This window comes from Lygodium microphyllum, chromosome 6 (genome assembly GCF_053477565.2).
Source record: "Lygodium microphyllum isolate KBCC chromosome 6, Lygodium_microphyllum_v1.1.10, whole genome shotgun sequence".
NCBI lineage: Eukaryota > Viridiplantae > Streptophyta > Polypodiopsida > Schizaeales > Lygodiaceae > Lygodium > Lygodium microphyllum.
The window spans coordinates 36,468,292-36,492,876 of NC_141140.1; the positions used below are offsets into that span (position 1 = coordinate 36,468,292).

General features: G+C 38.2%; 1 non-coding gene across 1 annotated transcript; it reads left to right on the forward strand.

The window, feature by feature from the left end:
• The first annotated feature begins 5,384 nt into the window (after positions 1-5,384).
• On the forward strand, positions 5,385-5,456 carry TRNAP-AGG (transfer RNA proline (anticodon AGG)). The gene has a single exon. It is a non-coding gene; the product is annotated as a tRNA-Pro (tRNA).
• The last annotated feature ends 19,129 nt before the right edge of the window (positions 5,457-24,585 follow it).

Here is a 24,585-nt window from a genome sequence, read left to right on the forward strand (position 1 = left end):
TACTCCGTCACTGCTCCTTACAGCTCATGTTCCTATTATACCTATCTGAACTAGGGTTTTTTTTTGTAAAATGTAACTAGATGTGAGGAAAGAGAAGGAAGAAAGTACCAAATACCTAAGCTCTGATACCAATTGTAATGAAGGAGACCTAGGAGAGAGAAGGAGAGAAGGAAGAGACTGTTGAGAGGAGAGAGAAAGGGGAAGAAGATGAGAGAAGAAGAGAGAGAAAGACTAGGAGAAGAGAGAGAAAGATAAGAAAAGAGAGAGAAAGAAGGGAATCCATGAAAGCTGGAAGAAAGGGGAAAAGAGACTTAATTATTGATAAAATTGATGCCCTAATTGGATCTCTCAACATCTTATATACCCCGTTAGAATAACTGGGTATTCCCATGCTAACCCGTGTCCTACCTATCTATCCCCACTCTCTTACAAATCTAAAAAGAGCTAAGGCTATACACACACACACACACAATATGTATTTTTTAAATATTTTGAGTAATACTATACCATTACTATATGGGTCATACATTAACTATTTATTTAGAATCAGACAAATTTTTTCAAGATATATCATGGGCATGTATATAGATTATGAATAAAATATTGATGTATGATAAGTTAAATCATAACCAATACTTTACCATAGTCATGTATATGGGGCTATTAATTAAGTGTGATTTAGGATATGTTAGATTTTAATCAATACGTTACCATAATAATGTATGTGGGTTATGAGTAACTATTGATTTAGGATAACTTAGATTTTGATTAATATTTTACCATAGCCATGTATATAGATTATGTGTAAACTATTAGTTTGGATTTTAATCTGTGAGAAACTATATGGTGTACATGAATCGTGTGAAACTATTGCTTTAGAATACAATGTCAAAACTTATAAATACTAGCCTCGAAGTGGCAAGCGAAGTTGTCGTGCAATCCATTTCTCATCTTTCTCTCTCCTCTTTCTCCTCTCTCTCCCCCCAAAATTCCCTATCTCTCTCTCTCTCTCTCTCTCTCTCTCTCTCTCTCTCTCTCTCTCTCTCTCTCTCTCTCTCTCTCTCTCTCTCTCTCTCTCTCTCTCTCTCTCTCTCTCTTTGCCTTCTATTTTAGTTTATTTTTTTCCTCTCTTGGTTCTCTCTCTCTCCTTTTTTTCTCTCCCCGCTTTTCTTCTCTCTCTCTCTCTCTCTCTCTCCTTTTATTCTTCCCCCTCTCTCCTCTCTTTTCATTCTCTTTCCTCTCCTCTTTTTTCCTTTTTTTTCTTCTTCTCTCTCTCTCTCTTCATTCTCTTTTTAATTTTTTTCTTTTCTCTCTCTCTCTCCTTTTCTTCTCTTTGCACTTTTCTTCTCTCTTTCTCCTCTATTTTTTATTCTCTCTCTTTTTAAATTTTATCTTTTCTCTCTCTATAATTCTCTCTACATGTTCTCTCTCTCTCTTCTTCTTCTTCTTTCACTTTCTTCCCCCCCCAGTCTCTCTTAAAGTATGTAAATTTTATATTTTCCTTATGTATAATTCTCTCTTTATGTTTATATTCTCTCTCTTCTCCTCTCTCGCTCTCTCTCTGTCCCCTTTTCTTCTTCTCCCCTTTCTCCTAATTTTCCTTTTTTTCTTCTCTCCCTCTCTCTCTTTTAAATTTTATCTTTTTTTTCTCTTCTTCTCTCTTTTAAATTTTATATTCTCTCTCTCTTTCCCCCTCTCTCCTTCTCTCCCTTCCTCTCTCTCTCAAAAAATATTTAAATTTTAAAAATATTTTTCTCTTTTCTCTTTTTTCCCATCTCTCTTCCTCTTTTCCTCTCTCTTCTTCTTCTTCTTCTCTCTCTCTCCCCTCTCCTCTCCTTTCCTTCTCTCTCCTCTTTTTTCTTTTTTTTCTTCTCTTTAATTTTTTTTGTTTTCTTTTTCTTTTAAATTTTATCTTTCCTTTCTCTATAATTCTCTTTATGTTCAAATTCTCTCTCTTCTTCTTCTTATTTTTTCTCTCTCATTTTCTTCTCTCTGTCTCTGTCTCCTCTCTCCTCTTTTTACCTTTTTTCTTTTTCTCTCTCTCTCTATCTTAAAATTTATATTTCCTCTCTCTATAATTCTCTTTCTCTCTGTTCCCTCCGTCTCCTCTTCTTTCTTTTGTTCTCTTTGTATCTCTATCTCTCTCTCTCTCTCTTTATTTTAATTAAACAAAAAGTTTACATTAAAAAGTTTAATCTAAGAGAGAGAGAGAGAGAGAGAGAGAGAGAAAACCTAGGCCCTATGCATGAGAGAGAGGGGGGAGGGGGAGAAGAAAAATGTTTAATTAAAAAAAAGACTATTCACTTTCCTCTTTCTCCCCCTTCTCTCTCCGTCTTCTTCTTTTTATCCTTCTTCTTCTTCTTCTTCTTTTTCTCTCTCTCTCTCTCTTATTCTATCTCCTTCTCAAAGTGTGTGAAAAAATATGTTCGAAAAATTTTAAATTAAAAAAATATTTTAAAATATTTAGTTAAAATTTTTAAAATTAAAAAGTTTAATCTAACTCTAAGAGAGAGAGAGAGAGAGAGAGAGAGAGAAACTTTTGATTTAAAAAGAAGTTTGATTTAATTAAAGGAGAGAGAGAGAGAGAGAGAGAGAGAGAGAGAGAGAGAGAGAGACTTAGGCCCTACACATGAGAGAGAGGGGGGGAGGGGGGAGAAATTTAATTAAAAATGGAAGAGGGTTTTAATTTTAAAAAGGGAGGTGAGGAAAGGAGGCTTTAATGAAAAAAGGGAAGAGAAAGAGAAAATGAGATATTACACGTGAAAAAGAGAGGAGGGGAGGGGGTTTTGATTAAAGAAAAGAGGTTTGGAAAAGGGGGTAAGTTCGGGAAGCCCTCTAGAAGTTCGAGGCTTTCCGAACCTATAGCTAAAATAATATAGTAGTAAGATTGAGAAATTGATCATAGCTCAAAGTAAATTGTTTACTATTACCATTAATATGTTTACTATATTTTAAGAACAATGGGTGACAAAGAGGTGTTGCATGGATTTATATTCAAATAGTAAATATTGCAAACAATAGGCTATGTTGTTAGCATCTCGTTCATGAATTTACTGATGGGGGCCACAAGAATTTGCAAACACTCATCAAGTGTTGGCATAAATATTGCTTGTCTCCTCCTGTAAAAATTTGTGAACATGTGTTTAGTGTGATAAAGTATTATGAACAATTCTCTACTTTCACATGAGATGATGGCAACTCATTAGGCTGCATGCACCATTTTCATCATATGTGGTGTCTCCTTGATTATCATATGCATGTGGGATAACCATGTAGACTTAGATATGAGGCCATCCTATTCAACCATCCAATCATATATAAATCAATATCTTTCTTTAATGCCTAATCACAAGGACTAGAGTGATTATTTCCCCTATCTTGCATCATAAAATCTTGTATGTCAATTTGTAAGCACGAGGAACTTAGGTTCATATAGTGGTGACTTTGAAGTTGGGATATCCTGGAAAGTGATATGATTCATATTAAAAGTAAGGTAAAGCTCCAAACTCTAAGTGGCTTATCATATGCTCCTCTTTTGATGTCAAGTTGAAAGCAATGCTCATTTATCTAAGAATCCAAAAGAGATTGGGCCCATCTTGAGATAAATGGGGCTTTTAAAGGGAACCAAACCTGAAATAGCATAGGAGTGATTTTGTTGGGTTAACGTAAATGTGACATTATTTAGTGTAGATACATATATCTTCTCAAGAAAAAGATTTGGTTGATTGTCAAAGTGATCTTCTAGTCCAAGTATGTGACTTGCTATTGGATGCTAAGTTTTGAGAAGAGCGATATTATGAAGAGGACAACAAATTTTGATTGAATAAGATATTTCAAATATATACCTCTTTGCAATTGTTTTAACATAGACAAATGCCTACTATGATGAGCGTGCATTCATGACTGTAATCAAAGTCTACCAAAATTCTCAAACTTATACCATCTATTCAAATTTTTTGAAATGTTTAAATGAATTTATGTAACTTAGGGGATATTCTCAAGCTTGATGGAAGTGCCACTAAGACATTAGAGTATTACCTTCCTTGGAGACAAAGTGAAACATATAGAAATAATTGCCCCGTATCGAACTTCAAGGTTTCAATCAAATTGAAGGGGAATAATCAAATAAAGTCTGCTTGAGAAATCTATTGTGACCCAATGTCAAATGCAACAGGCATCATAGCAACAATGATGTTTTGCAGAGACATATGTGCACCAATAGTACAAGGCAAAGGCTAACAAGCTTGCTCACTTGTAGTATCCATGCATCGTTTGCTAAATGAGCAACCAATAAGAATGATTAATGGTTTGCTCAATGATCATCGCATTCAAAGAAAAGGATTGGGGCATTTATTTTTCCCTTAATGAAAAGGTGGTAATTGTATTAAAGTACAAGTAAAAAAGTTTTTAAAAAAGGGGATTTGACCCAATGACCTTTAGAACTTATGCACTTGCACCTATCATCTAAACCACGGCTTGTTGACGTCTTGCCCTATTGTATGAAAAGGCCCTCTTGGGGTTTGAGCTACATTCCCTACCAGAATGGCACTACGTTATTATCTTTAAAAATACTTGAACAAAAAAGGTGGGTTTACATATTGCATTATTTTCTTTGAAAGATTGGAACAAGGGCTCACTATTGCATGTGTGAGAGAGAGAGAGAGAGAAAACACATTTTTTTTGAGATTTTGTGGCAATACACTCTTCTTTCTCGAAAAGTAAAATATCCACACATTTCAAAGCTTAGTAGACCATTTGATTAAAATTAAGAGTGATGGGTTTTCTTTTTTAAAGGACTAACACCACCTTATCACCGCATGAGTATATAAGTATATGCCCTGATAGGCGATGCTAAGCAGAATAATGTGGGTTGACATGTTCGCTAATGTCCTAGGATTACCAGCCTGTTAGATGATGCTTATTTACCGACAGTAGCTGGTTGTTAATGAAGAGGATAGCAGTACCAGTTCCGACTAATCTAACCCGAGTCCCGAGGGGGAGTAGCGAGCATCAGACAGGCAGGCTGAGCTTCTGCGAGGCGTGAGTTGGTGCAAAGAGTATCGAGACGGAGTTTCTCAAAAACAAGCCTGCCCCAACGAGGATCATATCCACTCCAATACCGCTTATCGAGTGTGTGTGTGTGTGTGTGTGTGTAACCGTCAGTCACTCTGTCCTCCGCTGTCCCACGCACACAAGACGGATAATTTGCGCACAACCCAGATTGTATTGGGCGCATGCACTGCTATTTGGGCCAAAGGTCGAGAGAGCACCCGGCGAGCTACGAGAGACGCTACATGTGGACACACCTCATGTTGATCTTTTGTCCTGCTTACTACACAAGAGCAAAGCTACATTAAGTAAAAGTTGGCCTCCATCGTACAACAGGGCATTTGGTCTAGTGGTATGATTCTCGCTTAGGGTGCGAGAGGTCCCGAGTTCAATTCTCGGAATGCCCCTTTTTGTCATGGCCACGCCACATTCCTTTTTCATGTTGAAGAGATTTGTCAACGATTTTCTTGCGGCACTTTTTTCGTAAGAAGAACTCATAAATTACTTGTTTTAGGCACATAAAGTAGTGGAGCTAGTAATAGATTGCAATCTAAGAATTAAATTACTATGTTACACACATAAAATAGAGGAATTGATGCACCTTGATCTCCTCCTCATCATATTTGTTTCTTTGAGAGAGGAAGACCTCCAACTATAGAGAGCCTGATGTTTTTTGAAGTCCAAGCCCTACCACAACTACCATGTACACCACATATGGACCCTCATTTGAGTTGTCAACCTCCTCTACTTCAAGTGCAAGCCCTCTAAATTTGCCATATGGACCCACATTTTGAGTTGTGCTTCTCCATTTTGAGATCTTGTAAAGAAATTGCCAAGGATTGTGGCCCTCGCAACCTCACATCACAACATTATTCAATTATGGAAGAGGCCCTCATAATTAAGCAGGTGCTCTACATATCAATTGAACATTTTCTCATTTTTCCTTTGGTTTTGGCTTTGTGAACTTTCCCTCATCATTTTGATGAATTTTGCTATATCCAAATTCTTCACCCAAAAAAGTTGCATTCAATTGCTTAGATGTACATTAAACCATCTTAAAAGTTACATTGAGTAGTTTAAATTTACATTATAGAGTCTTTGGCAAAAGCTCAACTTGAGAGCATCCTGATTGCTTTTGTGTTGGACTATAAGGTTGTTTATCTTAGTGGAAGGGTTCTGGTTGTAGCCAATCAAGTTTAAGTTTTGAAGATAAACATAAGGTTGTTTATCTTAGTGGAAGGGTTCTGGATGTAGCCAATCAAGTTTAAGTTTTGAAGATAAACATAAGTCCTAAAAGGGAAATTGCATTACCAAACACAAAATAATAGGGCCTTGACTATGGTATAGAATTTTTATGCAAAGGGCCTTTTTCTATTTTGCTTTTGCATGCAATATACATACTCAATTGATGAGACGGAATGGGGACAAGATTCATGTCCCTACATTCATATGGAGGTATTGTAAATGTCTGTAAACCAAATATGTGCAAAATCTTCTTGGTATGTGTTGATTGAGGTCACCTCTAATTTTAATAGTCAACAAGTTTCAAGAATAGGACAATCACCTAAACTTGACTTCACATGGCTAGACTTGTTCAGGAAACATGTTGGGACAAAAATAGGAGGCCTACTATCAAAGATTTTTAAGATCTCACTAGAAGGTACTTAAGAAAGTGATTAACACTTGGATGGGTATGTTCTAAAATCATTCTTTGATCCTTTCCAAGCAAGATGGCCAAACAATTGGAGTTGTCTAAACTAGCATGGAGAAAAATTAGCCCTCATGGTATGCACTACCCTTGGATAATGGGACATCCAAGCAACATTCTAGACACAAGGATATATATAGGACAAAAGTCAAAAAAGGAACATGACGACACAATTGGACTAGAAAAGACACATTAATGAAACATCTCATGAATGTGTGCATCTAGACGTCCAAATGGATGTGCACATGGCACTACCTTATTCATTACTTGGGTATATATATCAATAACACTAACAACACTATTTTCATTCTTAAGTCAAAGAGCATTAACTTGTTCATCAATAGTTACTAATGCTAACCATCATATTATGTCATATATATCATCAACTACTTAACTCTCTTATTATGTACGTCATGCCTTTTTTTCAATGCACACCATGTTTTAACCATTAGCTTATCCTATTATCATTAACAACTTATTAATTCAATTTTAATATTGTTTAACCATTATCTTATCCTATTATCATTAATAATTTATTAATTGAATTTCAATATTATCGTTTAAACTTAAGGCATTTCATGTTCTCTATATTAAAAATCCTCAATATAACTTTTAGGCACTTTATGATCACTAAATACAACCTACATTTACTTCACCGTTACACAGTCTAAGTGAATTGTTTTTCTTTTGAATATGTCTTTCCTACTTCATAAATAGTATTTTCCTCACTTCATGTACTTATGCAATTCCTCTGGACTTTATAAATATCAGCAAAGTGCACACTATCCTAATATATGCTTCAACTGTAAGTTTTGGCTCACAAACCTAGTTTTCTACTAACAACTTTTTATCTACGACTATGCACATTTCCTGCATCCTCTCCCCTTGCTTAGAACTAATGAATACTTGTTTAATATTGTTACAAATGGGGTTGCTACAAAACCCATGCCTCCATTAGCAAGAATGTAAATTTATATTGAAGTTGTTGGTAATGTTAATGGTATATGATTTTATCAATGATGGCCAATGTCATTGCTTGATAATACGATAACAAATCAAATTAGACAGATTCACATCATGTTGACCACAAGTGATAATTATGAATGTATGTACAAGCCAGATGTGTATTAAGATACCTTCTTAACATGGCATGGCTACAGCTAACAAGAATTGCCTTCAATCAAGGTACAGGGGACAATTCCATTAGCATAAATCATGTTGCTATTAGGGCAATGAGGTTTTTGATTATGTAACTTGGCAATACTAGAGTATTTGGAAAAATCTAAAGCCCTCTTAAATGTGTCAAACTTGTGAGATTTTCATGTCTAATGCAAGTGTACAATAATCCTTTGGATATTCTTCGTATTATTATTCGTGCAATGGCATAGTGATGTTCTACTTGATTCATTTCATTGCTTCTATTTTTACCATCCTTTACCAATTACATATTCATTGCAAAATCAACATGAAGCTTTGTGTTTGATTTGTTGCATTGATTGCTCTTTGAAATTGACCAATATTTGCAAGTCTAGCTAATCATGCTAGGCCTACTCACATGCTCTAACCTAGTCAAAAAAGCCTCACCATTCCATTGTCCTTACTTGTTATGCTCATCATAGCAAGCTAAAGAATTGCTCCATGCTCAACTATTGCGAGCTTGTTGAGGATGTAGTGATGGGCAGCCCAATCCATTAGAGCTCTTATAGGATGTGTTTTTGTGAGCATAGTTATGTTGCGAGTGGAAGGCATGGGGGCACACATAGAGAGAGAGAGAGAGAGAGAGAGAGAGAGAGAGAGAGAGAGAGAGAGAGAGAGAGAGAGAGAGAGAGAGAGAGAGAGAGAGAGAGAGAGAGAGAGAGAGAGAGAGAGAGAGAGAGAGAGAGAGAGAGAGGGAGAGAGGGAGAAAGAGAGAGAGAGAGGAGAGAGAGATAGAGAGGGGGGGCCATAGCAAGCTATCACACACCAGCATGTGTCTTAATTGGACTATTAGTTGTGCTAGGCTAGTAATGCAAAAAGAAAGAGGTATTAACATGTTTTCAAGATGTTTACTTATACTCCCTACATGGAGTAGTTTACTTAGCTTAGTTTTAAATATATTGACAAATATAAACAATGTGCATGGTAATATTCTATATAAGCATTGTCCTTGTAGGTTGAATACATAGGTAAACATGCATGAGTTAAATTGCAAAGATGACAATAGTAGGGTTTTTAATCTTTGAAAAGACATCCTAGATACACATATCACCCATACTCATAAGTCTATTGTTACGTATTGCACTTGTATGTGCAGATGATATATATATGTGTGTGTAAGGGGATACTTTATTAGCCAAACTAATCAATATTAGATCAGGTATGGATATCTTGTCAATGATGAGAGTGGACCTTAGTGACAACACACAGTAACAATGTCACCATTAAAAGAGGTTATTGACTTCTTGTTAGCAAGGCTTCTCTTCTAAGGTAAGTCAATGTCCTTATTAGTTGCTTGTTAGTAAAGAGCCAAAAACAAGTAGAAGGAAAAGCTTACATATTTTATCTAAAAGAAAGTATATTTTGTTGCTAGCACTAACAATGGTAAGAAGCTATTCAAAAAAATTTCTTGAGATAAGACACATATACTTGAATACCAACCCTTGCATTAGTGAGAAGCTATATTCAAAAAAATTAATGAGATAAGCCACATATACCCAAATGCCAACCTAAGGGGCAAGGGTGCCTCCCTCCCAAATATCGACCTAGAAAGGAGGCAAGAGCTACACTAGTGATGCTCTTATGTGTAAATAGGATAGCTCCCTAGGATCCTCCCCCTTGGTGATGCTACCAAGGAGGAGAACCAATGGAGTATTCAAGTAGGCAATAGCCCATAATTTCATGAACACACCATATGAGAAAGTGTCTCCAATCAAGTAATGACATTAATAAGGCTTGAACCACAGCCTCATAATTATGAACCCAAATTTCAACCACTAGGCCATCATCTTTGGGACATTTTCACAATGATTTTCAATTGTACAAATAAACCCATGTAGCTTTAACTCCATGGTAGATTTAGAGAGAGAGAGAGGGGGGGGGAGTCATGCACTTTATCTCCCACAAATTTATGCCATGCATGATTCATGCATACCACCCCCCATTAATAGACCAAGTGGATCTCCATGCAACATGCAAATTTTTGACATTCTCTTGGGTGAGCTTGTGGAAGCCCTCAGCTTACTATTGCGGCCGTTCTTTCCATCACAATTGATATTCACTGCATTTGCCTCTCCTGTCTTGGCTATTGCTCCATTGAGGGAGCTTTTTCTTCTTGGAGATGGATGTTGAGGAAGGGTGTATACTACATTGTACTTACTATTAGAATCACAACTGAGTTCTTAGGGTCAAAGCTGTGTAGGAAACTGAAGTGAGCTTAAAGATGTGTGGGCAGTTGCAAGCATTGTTAAATGAATGATAGTGTGCAATCTTTTACTTATTATGCTTTGGTTTGTTTTGTTGGGGGGAACCCGATAATAAGCCAAGATGAGGAAGAAAGAAAAGGGAAATAGAAGGACCTAAATGTGCAAGAGGAGAGGCAGATAGACTTGGCACATGAGTTGCCTTGTGGGGCCAAACTCCAAAAGTCCCTATTTCACTTAATTCTTTAAATTAACTCATTATTTACTTTATTAGACTTAATTAATTTAACATAGCTCTTCAACTCAACTCTTTTAACCTAATACTTGACTCTATTCTTAACTAACAAATAAATCAACAAAGTAAAAATTAAACAAATAAACAATAATTACAATAGTGAATAACTATTAAACTGAGATCTTCACTTCATCAAGGACATGTCATACATTAAAACAAATTGAAGTTACAAATTACATTGAGCTAAATTGCTTGCATGCTCTACTCATCACCTTCATTATCGAGCTTGCAAGGAATTGAACCTTGCGCAATAGCGTGTGCTTGCTATTGTCATCCAAGAAGCTTGCACCACATTCTTCTTCCCACTCTCTTCCTCTTCTTTTCATATGTGCAATCTATAAATAAACATGTATATGTGTATGCATCCTTTGAAGAAAATGTGTATGCTCTCCCCTTTCGCCTCTTTCCCACTCCCCTCGCTCCCTCCCTGCATTCCCAAACCCATAAATGATCCATGCTTGAATGCATATTATCATCCATCCAACTATCTAAGTATGTGTAATGCAAGAAAAGAAAATTACAAGGACCAAACTCTACAAAATTGAAAAAGCATATATACGACAATGTCCTCTGTGTATCAAGCATATATACGACAGTGTCCTCTGTGTATCAATCATCCTAGGGGTATTTAGTTTCCTTAAAATTCTCCATCTATTCTTTAAATCATAAAAGCTTTTTCTATCTTCACTCAACCTCTAGCTATATGCTTGTCAAACGTGTTTTTTTGTCTATAACAAAAAATTATGGGCTTATACATTCTGTCTCGTTCTAAATTCCTAGTTTTGTACTTGTATAATTGGTTCACTGATGAGAATCTCATAAGTCTTTATTTACTGAAAGACTTATGAGCCTTTGAAGTTAGTTAGAGTCATGTGTCCTATCACATACACTACATTCCAAAATAACTTTCTAAAGCAAACCACTCCTTGCAATAATAAGGAGTAGAACCCATGCCTGCACATATATTGTGCTCCGAAGTGTTTTTGTTTTGGTTCCTTTAGAAGACATATGTGTGTTGTCAATGGCTCCACACATGTTTGAGAGACAAGTTAGCTCCTTGAACTCGACGATCATGGTCTGCAAAAATTTGCCAATAGGAATTGTGATTATGTTCCTAGCAAGCATATGCAAAGTGCACAATATGTTGATAATTAGCTCAACATATTTCCTAATTGTTGATATAGAGGGAGCTCATGCTCAACTGCCAAGACCCACAGACTACTTATTGTTTCAAGTGTTTCAAGCGAGCTCTAATGGCTATCTCTCATCTAGCCAACGTGCCTTCAAACCTACAAGTGTAGTGAGCTTACCTTGATGCCAAAATTAGTTGTCTCCTCCCTCATACACAGCGGTAGCTCCACGATCCTAGATGCTAGCTCAAGCATCCTCCATTGAGCTCCATCCACCATATCTGCACGTGCACGAGAAAAGAGAGGAAAAGATGGTGAAGAGCTTCACCCTCTTGATCCCTCACTCCCACACACTCACTCCTTCACACTCTCACAATCCCTCTCTCAAGAGCACACATACAAGAAAGGTGAAGAGAAGAAGAGAAGAAGAGAGAACTCTTGTTAGCCACACACCAAAGAATGAGCTTCCATTCATTTTTTGAACTTTATATACAAGCCCTAAAATCCCATGGGCACCCATCCCTTTTTACATGACTGGCCGTTGTGGTAAGGTCCTTTTTCCTATTTTCCTCTTCTTGCATCATGCCTTAAGCCTACACCCATCTATTCTTTTACAAATGGCACATGAGGGAGCCTTATGCTCTTTTACAAGAGTTTTTTTAGGTGCCTTCCATTTAAAATTGTGCTTTTTACCTCAGCTTAGCTTTAGGGGCCGCCTTTGCGCCTTTTCTCTTTTTCTGTCCTTTTTTCACTCTTTGCTTCATATATCCGCTATCTCGAATTGAGGTTCATATTTCCACCATCTCGAATTGAGGTTAACATTACCCCCCTCCAAGACAGGTGCCTGTCCCATGGCACTTCGAGCTCTTTGTTGTGGAAGGATAGGCTCTGGGGGGCTCTGGGCAAGTGGCTGGTGGGGTGATGATAGGGCCACATGTGGACTCCATTGATTGGCAAGATTTGGTAATGATTTGGATGGAGAACCCAAGGTATGTCGAGTGGATGATGGGGACCTCCAAAGTTGGCAATTTGCAGCATCTTGTTGTACCTGAAAGAAGAAGGTGCTCTACCTAAGGGGAGTGTCTACCTCACCATGCCAGTGCTCTGTGCTCGTGCTGGTGGAACGGGGAGCTAGGTCGCTTGGGTGATGTCCCACACTTGAGAACCCCATCCATGCGAAGGGAGGTGCGGTGTGTGTACCTTAGGGTGACAGGTCTAACCATATGCAAGTGTTACCTCCCTAGGTATGTCCTGCCCTTGAGGTGCCCTGAGCATGAAGTGGGGAGTAAAAAAGGGGTAGGGGGTTAGGAAGGGAGCAAGCCAACCAAGGCCACCAGACGTGCCTAACTTGAGGACCCCTAGGTGAAGTGACTGTGAGCTATGTGCCGCGACTTGTGTTTGGACATGTTGTGTGCTCCTTTCATTGTTATTTATTTGTTGTCTTTGTGTTTGGCCTTCTTTTTTCTTTTCTTTGCTTTTCTTTTCTTTTCTTTCTTTTTTTTTGTTTTGCTTGCTGAGTTACATGATTCGAGGAGTAGCTAATTGCTAGTTATCATCATCAAAATGTGGTGGGGAAGGGGATTCAATGGAGTGACTCAAAAATTTCTAGCTCTGCATGTAACCCTTGAGGTTCAAGCGGACATGGAGAGAGGTGGTGGAGAAGAATGGGTGGTTACAGCGGGTGAATTGGATGTCACTCATATTCTCAAGAATAGCTAGGCAGAAGGAAGGTAGAAGGCTGGCTCGCATCCTTAAGTGGGTCATTGCGCAGCTATCTATGGCATTAAGATAAAAAAAGAGTGGGGGGAGACCACGTTCTGCTAGGGTAGGATCCTGCTTAAGTAAGATTTTTAATAGCCTAAGGTAGTTGGATGTGGTAATGAAGGTGGGATCGGGACAGGAGGAGAAGTTAGCAATGAAGTGGGTCGTGGTAGCATCTATGCTATCCGAGGTGAAAGTGAGGGCTTGTGCTAAGGTAGTAGTACGGGGGTTATATATGATGGGGAAGTCATAGTGACCATGAATGTTTGTATCAAAATCTACTCCTACCCTACGAGGATATGCCATAAAGGTGGGGTTATTTCTCTCAAAGGGGAGGGTATTACAAAAAGCCATCTAGGAGAATACATTGTCATCGCAAATGCGTCTCCGCCACAATGGGGCTGGCACTCGTATCCGAGCACAGACTGAGGCACTTCAAAAACCTTATTTTTCCAATACTCTGTATCCTTGGTGCCCCAAAGGGTGGGATTCTTCTCTCTTTCTTCTAGCCATTGTTGGCCTAGCTGGCTTCCAACGCTAATCACCTCTTCCACTACTTCAAGGGGAAGGACTCTGTGCAGGCCATTGGGGAGGAGGAAGCTAAAGTTAAAAGGTTGTTTCTCCTTTTCTTGTCTCTCCTAGACTACGGGTTCTACATGGAGCTGGCCAGCAAGTCACCTAGGCATGGTGGAAGAGGTGCAGATGACTATGTCATAGGTGCGGCCCTCAATCTCTGTCTGGCTTCTTCCACCATTTTCTTTCTCTTTTCCCTCAAGGCGGTTTTTATATCCACAGATGTGTTTGTTGACTGCTGTTGTTCTTCTTCAGAGTGGGGTGAAGGGGGTTGTGGGATCACTTCTTCTTCGAATTTACCCATGTCAAATTGCAGTTTAGCTTCACCCCTTTGGCGATCTTCTTGTTATACCTCCTCTACAAACCCCAGTGCATCAATCTCCTGGGTGTTAGGTCGGCCAACAACAAGTACTTGCATTGTTCATCAAGGCTCAACCCAACTGCAACGGGTTGTGGTGGCATGTGTAGCCCTGCTTGTAGAGCTCTGCATACTATGCTCAGCTTCTTCTTTACCACCTCAAGGGACTCCCCTTCCTCTATGTGAGTGGCATCCATCAAAGTATTCAAGAAAGCTTGTTGTTGAGTAGTAAAGCCCACTTGGGCTATTTCTACTCTGCTTTCTGCTAGGACTTTCTCCTTTTCCACAAGAGCCAGACAACACGCCAAGGTCTTCACTCTTCGTTCATTTTGGCATGCCCACTCTTCGGCTCTCTTTTTCATCTCCTCCATACTTTCTCCTTGTCTTTGTACTAGGGACATGAGTCTCTACTCCCGGTCTTCCAATTCCCTACTCATGCTCTCCTGCTCTTTTCTTTCAAGGCTCAACTTTTCGATCATGGTTTCCATCTCTCTGTAGTGTTGCTCTTCTTCTTGCTTCCTTTCTTCTTTCCTTGCGGCAAACTCTTCCATGCCTCGTTTGATCCAATCTTTTTTTGTTTCCAAATCCTCATGTTGCATGATTAAAAGTTTATATTCTCTCTGCATTTTCACTAGCTCTTTATTTTCATCTTCGAGCCATTGCCGCCAACTTTCCTCCTTGTCATCTTTGGCCTTTAGTTCATGTTTTAGATCAAAGATCTACTTTTGTTGCATAGCTATTTGCCTCATCTTTTCAAACTGGAAGGTTGCCATCGACTCCTTTTCCGCTTCCAACTCGGCCACCGCTATCTTTCTTTCCTCCTTTGACTTCTCTAGATGAGAGAGTAGTTCAGCAACATATTCATCATAGTTTGCTGGTGGTGTCATAGTAATAGGGATTGGAGTGGTCGAAAATTCCACCTTTTGGCATTTCGGATCCTGCCTAGACTCGACATCTCTGGCCGGTCTTTTATGTTCAGTGGCCATAGTCTCCACACTCTTTCCCTAGGCCAGTTCCTTATTAATGAAGTACTGCATCCAGGCTACAAAATTGTTTATATCAGCGTTGTGGCCGGGATGCTTGGAGTGAGAGTGGTTGCTTCGCTAGTGGGCACTAAGAGGGGCAGAATGGGATGGATGGGAGCCTTGCCCTTACGAGTCGGCTTGGCTATTCTAAGCGAGTTGCTTTGGCCATGTCTTCCTCCTCCTTTCTCCTCAACTTTGCCTCCTTTTCCGCAGCTCTCCTCTCTCTCTCTCTTCCTCTGTTTTCCTTGATTCTTCTGCCAACTTTTCAGCTTCTTCCTTCTCTTTCTTCTTCCTCTCTAGAGCCTCTTTTTCCAACTCCTTCTTGGCCTTTCTGGCTTCCTCTTTCAACTCCTCTGCCTCTTGATTTTTCTTCTTCTCCCTCTCTTTAGTCTCTCTTAGGGATTCCCTTTTGGTTCTCTCTAGATCTTCTTTTTCCTTCTTCCTTCCCTCATCCTGTTTCTTCTTTTGAGCTGTCTTTTTAGTGGGCTTCTTTGCTTTTTTCCTTCTGGATTGAGCCTCCTGATCCTCCTTCTATGTCTCAATTTTTGTCATATCACTCGATGGCTCTTTCTTTCGGTGGATCGCCGACCTATCTGGAGTCTCATCCTCTCCTTCTCCTCCTTGTTGCTGAGCTTCTTTTACAGCCTCCTGGATGATGGCTGTCAGCACACTTCCATATCTGATGAAAGAGGTTTTCGAGGAAGGTTTCTTTCTCTTGGTACTTTTAGAGGCTGGGGACTCTCCGCCTACTGTAAGGCTAGTGCTTTGGCTGCTTGGTCTATAGTCTTGCGCATGTATCTGTTCCAATCTACCTCATCCAAGGTGTGGGTTGCCACATTCTCCAACACAGGCACACTGATTTGGTGCATGAGGGAGTTATAGCGCTAGTTGGAGAAGAGTGAGTGCACCAATTTTTCCTGCATGCAGGCCTCAACATCGGGGATATCTTGTATGCTGATGCTGTCGTTTGTCAAAACATCCTCCCTCTTCATCTTTAGCATAACATACACATCTCTCTTATGTTTATTCTCCACCTTAGGTTCCAACCCTAGTGCCTTCTCCACCAAGGCCCGGTTCAATGGCACATGCACCTGTTTAGCATTCTCCCCTCTTCCCACAGTCACCGTTCCACATTCTTGATCGGGGTTGTACGTTCTCAGAAATTCCACACACTTTGTGTGGTCAGGCTCCTGTGCAAACTTCTCTAGGTTCGAGAGGTTACACTATTCCACCACTCTCCTTGTAGCATCCTCCTTGGCTAGCACCTTCTCAAGGTTGTGGATACTGCAGAATTTTTGCTGATTATAAGCATAGTTTTCTAAGCTGATGCCGTACTGCATCCTCTCCTCCTCCGTGAAAGGGAGTCGGTGAGCACAATCTTGATGCGATATCTTTCGTTCCTATCATGAACCATGATTCCAATTAGTGCTTTCAAAACAATTATTTGCTGAAAAGAAAGGCTTCGTGTTTGTTGAATGAAAACATTTAAGCTCCAAAATAAACTTTCCTTTCAAACTTTTCACCCTTTATTTCAAAATTTTTGTGACATTTTTCCTCAATCACAAGTTAACATGTTTCTTTCCTTTTTGCGTTTAAGTGTAGATTGAGGTTTTCACGGCGATGTGTTTTTTCTTATGTATTTATGTGTGCTTGATTTTGATTGGTTCTGATTTGACTCACCTTAACCCCTCCCCTTCCGGATTTGAGAAGAATCCTTCCTAGGATTGAAGGTTAGTGGGCCTTATTTATGTAAATGTTGCGTTTGGAGAGTACCATATTTCTCAATAATAATCTTAAGAGTTTTGGAAGAGGGATGAGAGCATTCCTTTGCATTTGTAACATCTATAATCCTTAAGCAAGTTTGTTCACAAAGTTGTGACTTGACATAATGAAATGTGTCCATTTTGTTAAATCTTCTGACAAGAAGTGTAAGGGTGGATGACACATTTGACTTTAGCTTTTTTTCTTTTCATGTTTTGTTTAGAGTGATGTGTAGGTTTGAAAATAGGATAGTTTGGCATTTCTTCCCCCTACTTATTTAAGCTTGAAAGAGTGGATTAGATTTTCAAATTGTTGTGCATGTGCATGGTAAGTTTTTTAATGAAATTTTTGTCCATGCATGTGTACTTAGTTGGCTACAACAATTTGTAGAAGTGGGTTCGAGGGGGGCAGGGGGGATGTTGGCATGTTTTAACTTTGCATTTGTTTCCAAGTGAAGCTACAAACTAAGAAATTACATGTAAATGTGGGTGATCTTTTTATATATGGCATGTTCATGCATTTATGTGTAGGTGTGAGCTCATGCATGCTATGTGCATAGCCACATGCGAGTGTGAGTGACTTGATTGTTCATATGAAGAAAATGGCAAAAAGTTTGTAACTTGGGTATAGTTTGCATCAAACAAGGGCATTTCGTATACATGAGATAGAGAAAATAGACTTTAACACCATCCAACCAATTCAACACCAAGTTGGATTATTTATGCATGAATTAAACACCAGTAACTAATTTAACACCAAGTTGGATTGCTTATGCACAACAAAATGGTGAAAAAGCAATAAGTGAGATTGTTTGTGCACTAACAAAACAAGTTAATAAATTTCTTAAAGCTATAATGTTTTTACCATGAGTGTATTTTACACCCAACTTTAGAATCCATCAATGATGATTAGTCACATTCATAGATTTCCACATGTATAACAAGTGACTTTGATTCTTTATGTATGAGGAAAACAAGGCAAATATTTTGTACCTTGGATATAGTTTGCAACAAATAAGAGATTTTGGTATATGTGAGATAGAAACTAGAATTGAACACCATTCAACTTATATAGCACCAAGTTGGATTATTTGAGCAAAAATTTAACATTGTCCAACTAATTTAAAACCATGTTCGATTATTTGTCCACCACAAAAAGGAGAAAAAGTGGAAGTCAATAGTAGTTGGAATTGTTTGTGCACAAGTAAAAGAACATAACAAATCTTTTAAATTTGATATGGTTATATACATTTCTTAATGCCTAAATGCCTAAGTAGGATTATTATTGGTTGACATTAGAAGGAAACATGATCCTTCCTACCTAGAAACCTTCTCAAACTACTGGCAATTGCAAAATTGTTGTCAATGTGCTTCTAAGCATGGTACAATTGCACAATCTACCCTAAATTGCCCTATATAAGCTTATGCCCATCCTAGAGGTGATCAAATCTCTAATACCCCTCTCAGATGCTAGAGACAAATATAAGGCTAAGGGACATAATCTACCCTAAATTGTCCATATATGCATGTGCCCATTTGGAGGTGACCAAATCCCTAATATTTCCTCTCAGATCCTGGACATTAATATAAGGCTAACGAATCTAGAGTGCCAACAAAGAATGGCCTAAGGAAGTGACTTGGTGAACAAATCTGCCAGAGTTTGCAATACTCCACATCAATCGTCCCATCCAAGATCTTCTTATGAATGTAGTGATCTTGATGTCCTTTGTCCTAGTATGAAGTACGGGATTCCATGCCAAGCCTATGCAACTCTCATTTTCGTATAGAAGTGTAGTAGCCCTTGTTTGGTGGATAGCTAATATACTCCAACAACTCCATGGTTGTAACACAAAAGCCAAACCACTTGTATTTGTTGGATAAAACATGCCTAGATTGGGGGTCTCCTTCAAGAACCACAATATCGATATAGTAGCTTGCCAAAAAACCTTCTTAGATTCACTCATAAAACCTACAAGTGAACCTACTAGAAGCACAAATCAATTTGAGTATTTGGCAACCAAATCAACTATCTATAATGAGAGGTGATGAATCTATATCGTCTATAGCCTACCAATTTAGATCCATGTTTCTACTTCAATACTCTTGCAACTTGAAGGTGGTCAAGAGGTCTTGCCTATACATTGCTAGGAGAGAAAGATCCCCCTCTCAGTCTACCATATCTCATGACCTAAGAAGAAATCTTAAACTTCTCATGGAGTGGTTCCTTAGTCTACCTAACCATTTGGGCATGGTCACTTGTTAGAATGAGATTGACCATATAAAGCCCAAATATTCTATGTATGTCTGCTAACTTGTGGGACATATAAATTTGGATAAGAGGTAGATTAATACCCCAATGTGTCTCAAAGGAATGAGTCTATCTTCTCATTCCAAGTATGGGGCACCTATTTGAGGCCATAGGGGTTTTCTTTAACATGGTATGCTTTACAATTGAGGTAGAAAAGCCGAGGCTTCTCAACATAAATCTCCTCCTTTAAGTTGCCTTTCAAGAACACATACTTAACATCCAACTAGTAAATTGCCCATCTCCTAGCAAGAGCAAGTACTATTCGAATGGTGGTCATATGAGCTACAGGGGCAAAAGTATCATGGAAGTCAACACTTGGCTATTGTGTAAAGTCTTTGGCAATCAACCATGCCTTATGCTTATTGAGTGTGTCATCACTATGATACTTGGTCTTAAAGACCCGCTTGGCTCCAACCACCTTTTGATGAGCAAGCTGAGGCATAAGATACCAAGTGTCATCCTGCTCAATGGACTCCAATCCCTACTCCATGGCTTTCCACTAAGATTGTAATGTCTCCTTTACTAATGTAGGATCCCTGTCCTTCATGGCACGGTTCGTCAAACCTTAGTTAGTATAAACAACGTCAATGGAATGCACCTAGTTCCTTCGAGATCGCTATGGCCATCCTATGACTACCACTCCTCTAGAAGCCCCTCAATCCCTACGTCATAAAGTGTCTCACAAGCCCAACAAGGAGCTTGATACTCTTCTCATCACTCTACCTTTGCTAAAGTCTCTAGAACATCCACAGGTCAAAAATTAGGTGGAGAAGCAATCTCCTTATATGTGGATGGAGCCTCAAGAGGTTTAGGCTCCACAGACATTAGCTTAGGTCCCCAACTATCACCTAGATCTCCAAGAATAGGGTGCTCCTCACCCCTCTATATCTACAAACTCAATTAACTATACAACTAGGCTCATATAAACATCTGATCAAATGGGATCATAAATCATGTACCCCTGTGATTAACAGTTGTAGCCAACAAACACCTGTCTTTTGAAAGTCGGCTCAAACTTATCTCTTTGCTTCTTTGGTATGTGCATTATTTTGAAAAATGCTTCAAAAAAAGGCCCTTTTTTATTCCTTAGAGTAAAAAAATATGCAAATAGAGTTTGTCATGTGTACAAGAATATGGTATTCATGTCTCCTCTATTTTGGAGATCGTAGACACCATTTCTTAGTTCTCTCTTTCTTTTTAGCCAAAATCTCAAAAGTTTGACATGTTTTGGGGTCCCAATGGTCCTATTCATTGAGAAAAGCTATCAAAGATATGTCAAAGATGGAGACTAGAAGTTAATGCTTGATATTTTGAAAATTGAGAGATTCTGACTACATATCCTCTTTTTGGCTTCTTTTCAATACTTATTCACTAGAATCTCTTGATTTTCTTACTTAACCTTTTCTTTGAGTTCATTTAAGTTCTCTTTGTATTCCTTTCTCTACACAGTAGTTGTGCTTTCTTTTTTTCCTTCATAGCATCCTTAAGGCATCCTTCTCATTCCATGAACTCATATACCATCTATAAAATAAGAGCACAAATGAAACGTATGAGCCCAAAACCTTTTCTGTTAAATGATTGGGTTACCATATTGCCGTCCTTCAAGGGCTCCCATAAGGTGAAAAAAGTAAAATAGGAGGATCTCAAATATCATTGGAAGGGTTATATTGCTACTTTCAAAGCTATATCTCAAGGGTGGTTTGCTCAAGTTCAATGTGTCTACAACTAGGGATATGTACTTGTCCACAATTGACCAAGTTTTTGTGCAAACACATTATAAGTTTTGTTATAAGTATAAACATGTTTTTATGTTCTATCAATGAAGTAATAGTAAATGAATTATTGTTATTATGTTTTGTTAACAAGTTTTGAGTGACAACATGTGGAGAGCATTAGTAGTACTTTTCAAACCCTTGATAAATAATTTACAAAGATTATCTATGTTGATCAAACATGAGTTTTTTGCAAAATTGAAGGAATGATTTTGTATAGTATGTGCAATATGTTATTCCCTCAAGATTAGGTGTATATGGACATATTCAAGATTTGCTAGTGCTAAGGCTTTCGTGTTTAAATTGGAAGATCCCAAATAAAGTGACAATGCAAACCTTTAAACGTCTTAAGAGAAAACAACAAAATCAAGAAGATAATAACCATAAAAAAGTCTGCAACAGCTATGCCAACACTTCGACCAATTACAACAATAATAATTTAGGAAATCAACGAAGATGTTAATAATTCAACCAACTTGATCACCTCTAAGCCTAGTGTTCAAATTTGGGTGGTAATGCCAATATTGATATACTCCTATAACCCTTAGAGGAGGGGAATTTCAATCATTTTGGCCATGAACATGGAAGATATTGAGTGGTTGGAGCACATGACTATGCCCTTGATACTAATGGCATAGAGCTTTCCCTTCAAGATGAAGTTAAAAGAGGCACCACCTATGCTATTGTTGAGAATTCAAGAGCAAGCCAATAGTATTCTATCGCCCACATCCGTAGTATCTATAAAGGAACATCCTTCTAAATTTAAGTGATTGTGGGGGTACTCATTCATTCATCTCACCTAATTTGGCATTGTGTTCTTGAGTGAGCTTCTCCTTGTATGCATTGTATGTGTTAGGCAGTGCAACCAGCTCGAGCAAGTCTTCCCACTACATGATTTGTGACATGGTGTCAAAGCTACACTATTGTGATAGAGGCTAGCCTTGGAGGTTGAAGTGAAGGAAAAGGAGCAAGGATTTAAGCCCAATTTATGCAAGTAGGCAACAAGTAAGAGGCTCTCCCATTCTCTCACTCTTTCCATTGGATAGTGCTAGTAGAGGGAAAAAAATGAGGGTCGAGCAAAATTTTTAGATTGCAATCAGATTTGGTGTATAAGTAGGATAATGTGGTGTCTTTGGCCATGATACTATATAATTTCACTTATGTCAGGATATAGTGTGGTTTTGTTGTGTCAGGGTCATTCTAAGATGTGCAAGTTACAGATTTCAGATTTGTAAGTTTTGAGATATTTGTCAAGAAGTAAACATAACTTTTACTTACAAATAGATTTCATATTACATGTATTATTGAAAAGTCAGTGGAAAAGATTGCATGGTTTATTTTTGTTCTTTGTGTGAAAAGGTTACAAAAGACTTGATTATTATTTGATACTCACTTTTGTCATAATGGCTCATAACAATGGAAATTGTATTATTGAGAACTAGACAAGGATAAATACCCATTATGAAAGTTATGTGATGAACTTTCTTATTAGAAAGGGCCTCTATGAGTTCATTTCAAGTAACGAAAAGGAATCAAAGCTAAGTGATCCTCCAACTGTTGTTGAAGAATCAAAAGGCATGGAAATAATGAAATGCAAAAGATAAAAAAGTGATGTATTATTTAACTACACGTTATTGATAATACTATGATGAAACATATTAGAAATGTAGAGAGTTCACATGTAGCTTGGACCACCTTCAAAAAGATGTATTTGATAAATGCAAAGACATAGAAGATTCATCTCAAGCAAGAGGTAAACACTTTTAAGAAAGGAAACATATCTATAAGTGTATATGTTTTGAAGGTAAAGAGCATTGCAGACTCTTTGGCAGCTACTTGATGGAATGCATAGTGCTGATGATTTCATTTCTTCTACTTTGGGCAACCTTAATAATAAAAAGGCTTAGAAATCTTTTGTTATCTCTGTGTATGTATAGTAGTGGTTTCTGGATTTTGATTAGTTAGCCTTTCTCAAGATTACTGAAAAGATCAAAATGCAGGATGAATCATAGAAAGAACTCATATAAATAGATGCAAGAATTTTACTCAAGCTCACAAAGGAGACATGGCAAATCCTCTTCAAGAGATTGTGGTAGGAACATGTTAGCAATAACCCACAAAATAGGTTAAATCAACAAATTGGTGACATGAAAATTTGAGGAGACTATGGTAATTCTAGAGGTGGGGGGAGATCTAGAGGAAGAGGTGGAAGATAGAACAAAGGTTCTAGTAATTTTGGTATTATCTATCATTACAATGGAAGAAGAGGTCATATTGTAGCCCATTCTTATGATACAAAGAATGGCATTCACAGTGGTAAATTGTAGCAAGGGAATTATGCCTCATCCTCAAGACAAAATGATGATAAAAATAAGTGTCTATATATCATGCAACATATAAAGAATATTGTTACAAGAAAGGAGCCAAGTGATGATGTATGATACGTTGATTCATGTGCAACTAATCATATGACTAGCCATTTTGAATGGTTTGAAGAGATGTAGAATTTACAAAGTCTAGGTTATGCATCAGGCAAAGTATTTGTTAATTGTATTACATGTGGCATCCATCACAAAGAATTTACTATACGTTGGTCATATGGTAGGGCAAGGACTACAAGTTAGATTTAATGTAAGGCCCAATAGGCCTTCATTACCTATGATTGGCCATTTTGATAATTTTAGGCCAACCAAATTGGCTTTTGTGTTAGGCCTTAGGCTTTGGAATGGCCGAATAGGCCTTATTACATGTGTGGCTAATGATAAGGCTTTCGAATCTCCTCACGGTTGAGGGTATGGCTTGTTAGGCCATCTGAATAGCATTCGTGTCCATCTGAATTAAGGCTTAATTGATCTTTGATCCATCTGAATGCCTATAGGCATTAAATCCTTTTTTTTGAGCTTGCATCTAAATGCCTTTATGCTTTTTGTTGAGCCTTCCATCCAACTAAGCTTTTCATTTGCCTGAATGCCTATAGGCATTACAACCTTTTGTTGAGCTTGCATCTGAATGCCTTAATGCTTTTTGTTAAGCCTTCCATCCAAATGGCCAAGACCTTAAGTTCAAATTGACCAAGGCACCTTTGCAAATTGACATCCACCTAAATGTTAGTAAGGCATTAAGCCTTTGTCCAAATCCATCTGAATTAAGGATTAGCTCAATTGAGCCTTTGACCTATGAATTGGCACCATCCAAGTTAACCAAGGGGTTGTTAGGCCGAATAATTCCTTGAGGACAAACTTTCTAGATAAGTGAGTGGTATCGTTGAACTAAGGCTAATCCTTAACCTATGTGCCTCAAGCTACATGCCACTAAATCCTATCAAGAGCCCACAAGAAGGCCACCCACCCTAGTTCCCCCACTCAAACTTATGCAATGATAAGGAAACACAATTCTAATGAAAACTCATAGAGTTAAGATAGAGAGTGCATTGAAATGCCACTTGATC